The 5,414-nt window shown below is 42.9% G+C and overlaps 1 pseudogene; it reads right to left on the bottom strand.

The window, feature by feature from the left end:
* Positions 1-2,011: 2,011 nt before the first annotated feature.
* Positions 2,012-2,866, bottom strand: LOC112835342 (small ribosomal subunit protein eS10-like; annotated as a pseudogene).
* Between the last annotated feature and the right edge of the window lie 2,548 nt (positions 2,867-5,414).

The following is a 5,414-nucleotide window of genomic DNA, read 5'->3' as shown; positions in this document are numbered from 1 at the left end:
ATGGACACTTAACCAACTGAGCCACCCAGGCGGCCCCCACACGATTATTAAATGTCTTTCGTGTAACTTGACTTAGAGCTTTTTGGGGATATTCCTTTTCTTTTTCCTTGTCACTCAGGTGACCACTGGGTGTGAGCTTTAATTACATGGATTGGTTTGTGAATTGGACTTTCACTCTTTTATAGTTGTGGAGATTAATCGTGTTGTTTTACCTTGAACACTCCCTTTTGTGGTAAATAAACTCGATCAACTGGATCCTGTGTCCTTAAAGTCAGAGTGTTGCCAAATTATCACTTTTTTTCTGATGGAAATTTACTGTCCCTTTGATAGAATCTGTGTCATGGAGATATTTCCAGGAAGCCTTTTTTTTTTTTTTTAAGATTTTATTTATTGGGGCACCTGGGTGGCTCAGTCAGTTGAGCAACTGCTTCTGGCTGGGTCATGGTCCCGGGGTCCTGGGATGGAGTCGTGCATCAGGCTCCCTGCTCAGCGGAGAGTCTGCTTCTCCCTCTCCTGCTTCCCCCTGCTTGTGCTCTCTGTCTCTCAAATAAATAAATAAAATCTGCTTGTGCTCTCTCTCTGTCAAATAAGTAAATAAAATCTTTAAAAAATATATTTTATTTATTTGAGAGACAGAGGGAGCACAAGCAGGGGGAGCAGAATAGGGAGAAGCAGGCTTCCTGCAGAGCAGGGAACCCGATGTGGGGCTCAATCCCAGCACCCTAGTATCATGACCCGAGCCAAAGGCAGACACTCAAAGGACTGAGCCCCCCAGGCGCCCCTCCAGGAAGCCTTTTGCTGGTTGAAAGAGTGTGGGGCCCAATAGCCAAACTGTGGAAAGAGCCAAGATGCCCATCGACAGATGAATGGATAAAGAAGATGTGTTATATATACACAATGGAATATTATGCAGCCATCAAAAGGAATGAGATCTTGCCATTTGCAACGACGTGGATGGAACTGGAGGGTGTTATGCTGAGTGAAATAAGTCAATCAGAGAAAGACATGTATCACATGACCTCACTGATATGAGGAATTCTTAATCTCAGGAAACAAACTGAGTGTTACTGGAGTGGTTGGGGGTGGGAGGGATGGGGTGGCTGGGTGATAGACATTGGGGAGGGTATGTGCTACGGTGAGCGCTGTGAATTGTGCAAGACTCACAGCTTGTTGAATCACAGATCTGTACTTCTGAAACAAATAACGCAACATATTTTAAGAAAAAAGAAAAAGAAGAAGATAACAGGAGAGGAAGAAAAGGGGAGTATGTCAGAGGGGGAGACGAACCATGAGAGATGATGGACTCTGAAAAACAAACTGAGGGTTCTAGAGGGGAGGGGGTGGGGGGACGGGTTAGCCTGGTGATGGGTATTGAGGAGGGCACGTTCTGCATGGAGCACTGGGTGTTATGAACAAACAATGAATCATGGAACACTGCACCAAAAACTAATGATGTAATATATGGTGATTAACATAACAATAAAAAATTAAAAAAAAAGAAAAGAAAGAGTGTGGGGCCTGCCTCCATTGCCCAGGGCAAATCTGAAACAGGAGTTTTGGTGGCATGTGGAGTGCTGTCTCCAGATACCCCAAGAACACACCCTTGTGGTGACGCTGGAGTGAGCCAGCTCTGAGATCACACCAAAGACCCAAGAAGGCATGCCTCCTCCATGGTCGCTGTGGTTTGGGTGCAGACCCCTCATTTGTACATGAGGACCGTCGATTTCTCCAGCAGGTTAGTAATAAGTGACACATGTGACTTCTTCCTTATTTGCTGAGCATCTGGCAGAAGGAGGGAGAGCAAGGTCTTTGGAGGTCTGCGGTTGGGGTTTGAACTCTGACAGCGCCCGGGTGTCTGGGGAAGACGACTTCCTGGGCCTCAGTTTCCACTCTGTGACTTTGGAACCGTGCCACACCCACAGGTGACTGAATGTGACCTGTAGGAGGTGCTTTAGACAATGAAACACTCTGCCTGTGGTATTTAGTCAACACAAAACAATGTCCTCCAACTTTACTGAGGTGGCTGACCACGTCCAGGACCAAAGCCGCCTCTGAAGGGGGATTCGGTTGCTGACCCAGCCACGGCCTCAGCCTTCTTGGGGCCCCAGCAGGCACGGTGCTTCATCCGTAGGTGTAGGTCAGCTTCCCCCCTGGTGCGGGGCTGGAGACCACTTTCCCTGCAGACTTGGGGCCGAGGCCACCCGTCTCAGGACAGCTGCCATGCAGCACATTCTCAGGGGTGGGTGGAGGTTATCCCGGAGCTACTGGACACCCTTGTTGGCAACGTACCAGTGGAAATGTCTCCAGGCCCACAGTTCCTTTACATAGCCTCATGATCTGAGAGGCCATGTGGCCCCCATGACGTGAAGATTGGGCCCACTCTTGTCTGCCCGCTCAGGGTGTTCAGGCATGTGGACGCCCTTCCTGGCCACCATCACTGCCTCCTGGAAAAGGAGTTCGTAACTGGCCATACAGCTCTTCTTGGGCGTCGACACTGGGGTGCCGTTACATCGGGGCCAGGCTGGAAAGGACCGGGCATACGCAGCACCTCTTCCCCATGGTACATGATTGTGTAATAGGTGGACAACATGGGAAGGGAAAATCCTCATTCTATTTAAGATAGAAAATGGAAAGTGTGAAAAATCATAGTGAGAATGTTTTATAATATGTTCTTTTTCTTTTCTCAGCATTCATTGTAGGTCTCCATGAAATTTTTCCCAAAAAATGTTTTGAGTACTGTTGACACACGTGGTTACATGAGTCTCGAGTGTACAACATAGTGATTCATCTTCTCCATGTGTTGTACGTGGTCACAAGCGTACCTACACCCGTCACCATACAGCACGACTACAACACCCTTGACCATGTTCTCCACGCTGTGCCTTTTATCCCCATGACTCATCCATTGCATAACTGGAAGCCTGAACCTACCGCTTCCTTTCCCAGGCTCTGCCCATCCCCCCACCTGCGCGCCCCTTTAGCAACCACCCCTTTGTTCTCTGTATTTATGGGTCTGATTCTGCTCCTTGTTTTTGCTAATTCGTTTGTTTTATTTTATTTATTTATTTTATTATTTATTTATTTTTAATTCAAGGATAATTAACATTCAGCATTATATTACTTTCAGGTGTACAACATAGTGATTCAACTGTTCTGTACATTTCTCAGTGCTCATCACAATAAGAGTGCTCATAATCCCCATGACCTATTTCACCCATCCTTCCACCCACCTCCCCTCAGGCAACCACCAGTTTGTTCTCTGTATTTAAGAGTCTTTTTGTAAGAGTCTTTTTTTATTGGTCTTTTTGTTTGTTTGTTTGCTTATTTGTTTTGCTTCTTAGATTCCACATATGAGTGAAATTATATGGTATTTGTCTTTCTCAGTCTGACTTATTTCACTTAGCATGAAACCTCTAGCTCCATCTATGTTGCTGCAAATGGCAAGATCTCATCTTTTTTATGGTGGCATAATATTCCTGTGTGTGTGTACATGTGTGTATGCATGTGTGTGTTTATACATACATACCACATCTTCCTTACCCATTCGTCTGTTGTGGGCACTTACTCTGCTTCTATGTCTTGACTATTATAAATAATGCTTCAAATAAACATAAGGGTGCATATATGTTTTTGAATTAGTGTTTTTGTTTTCTAGGGGTAAATACCCAGGGGTGGAATTATTGGATCGTATGGCATTTCCACTTTTAATTTTTCGAGGAACCTCCACACTGTTTTTCACAGTGGCTGCACCAATTTTCATTTCACCAACAGGGAACAAGGGGCCCCTTTTCTCCACATCCCCACCAACACTTGTTATTTCTTGTCTTTTTAATTTTAGCCATCCTGACTGGTGTAAGGCAATATCTCGTTGTGGTTTGCTTTGCATTTCCCTGATGATGAATGATACTGAGCATCTTTTCATGTGTCTGTTAGCCATCTGGGTGTCTACTTTGGAAACGTATCTACTCAGGTCCTTTGATCATTTTTTAATCAGATTGTTCATTTTTATTTTGGCGTTGAGTTGTATCAGTTCTTTATATATTTTGGATACCAACCCTTTATCAGGTATGTCATTTGCAAATATCTTCTCCCATTCAGCAGATTGTCTTTTAGTTCTGTTGGTTGATTCATTTGCCGTGCAGAAGATTTTTATCTTGATGTAGTTCTAATAGTTTATTCTTACTTTTGTTTCCCTTGCTTCAGGAGACATATCTAGAAAAATGTTGCTGCAACTGATGTCAGAGACATTCTGTCTGTGTTCTCTTCCAGGATTTTTATGGTTCAGGTTTCACATTTACATCTTTATTCCATCTTGAGCTTATTTTGTGGATGGTGTTCGAAAGTGATCAAGTCTTATTTTTTTGCATGTGGCTGTCCAGTTTTCCCAACACGTTTTATTGAAGAGTCTGTCTTTTCCCCACTGTATATTATTGTCTCCTTTGTCGTGGATTAATTGACCATATAAACATGGGTTTATTCCTGAGCTCTCTATTCTGTTCCAATGATCTAGAAGTCTATTTTTGTGCCAGTGCCTTACTGTTTTTATTCCTACAGCTTTGTAGTATACCTTGAAATCTGGACTTGTGATACTGCTAGCTTTGTTCTTCTTTCTCAGGAAAGCATCAGCTATTTGGGGTCTTTTGTTGTTCCATAAAATAGTAGTCTTATTTGTTCTAGTTCTGTGGAAAATTATGTCGGTCCATGAAATTAAAAAAAAAAAATCGCATTACATCAAGAAATCATGCTTTAAAGTAGATCCTTTTAAGAGAGAATATTAGCTGAACCACATGAAATTGCCATTTGTGTAAGTAAAAAATGGCCAAATAGCAGCAATTTCATGTGGTACAGTTGCATATTTTTCTCAGATGAGCAGTGTTTCAGTTGGAGGTTATATTCCTTTTAAAAAATTTGGTGTCAAATAAGTGATGTGTCCATCATTAATATGATGCCATAAATGCAAGGCTGCAATAATTATTGATGCCTACACTAATTCTAAATAGTCAAATTATGCTCCATGTCATTGCATTTTAGAGCTGAAAAGGACCTAAGAGATCATTAATCTAACATCATTTTTAAGATATGGAAATTGAGTCTCCAAGAGGTTAATCACACACCCAGGACTGGAATTCCTATTTCCTGATTTCCAATTCAGTACTTTGCCCCCATCCATAGGCCTCCCTCCTTCCTACAATATGCATATTGAATGGCTCCTATGAACAAGGGCCCCACTGTTCCTTCAGATTTGCATATAAAAAGATAAGAAATCACAGTTCTGCTGTAGCATAAATAAGACCTAAATGAAAATATTAGCTATTATAATATTAAACAAGTACTGATATGTTGCTCCCCTCTTTACACGTTAGGACCTACCCACTTCACACGGGGTTTAGATGACCCCCCCTCTGTCTGACCCC

Source organism: Callorhinus ursinus, unplaced genomic scaffold (genome assembly GCF_003265705.2).
Source record: "Callorhinus ursinus isolate GAN/ISIS: 27379988/994484 unplaced genomic scaffold, GSC_fseal_2.0 scaffold11, whole genome shotgun sequence".
Taxonomy (NCBI): Eukaryota; Metazoa; Chordata; class Mammalia; order Carnivora; family Otariidae; genus Callorhinus; species Callorhinus ursinus.
Note: the sequence above shows the minus strand (reverse complement) of the source record. Positions and strands in the feature narration are given on the sequence as shown.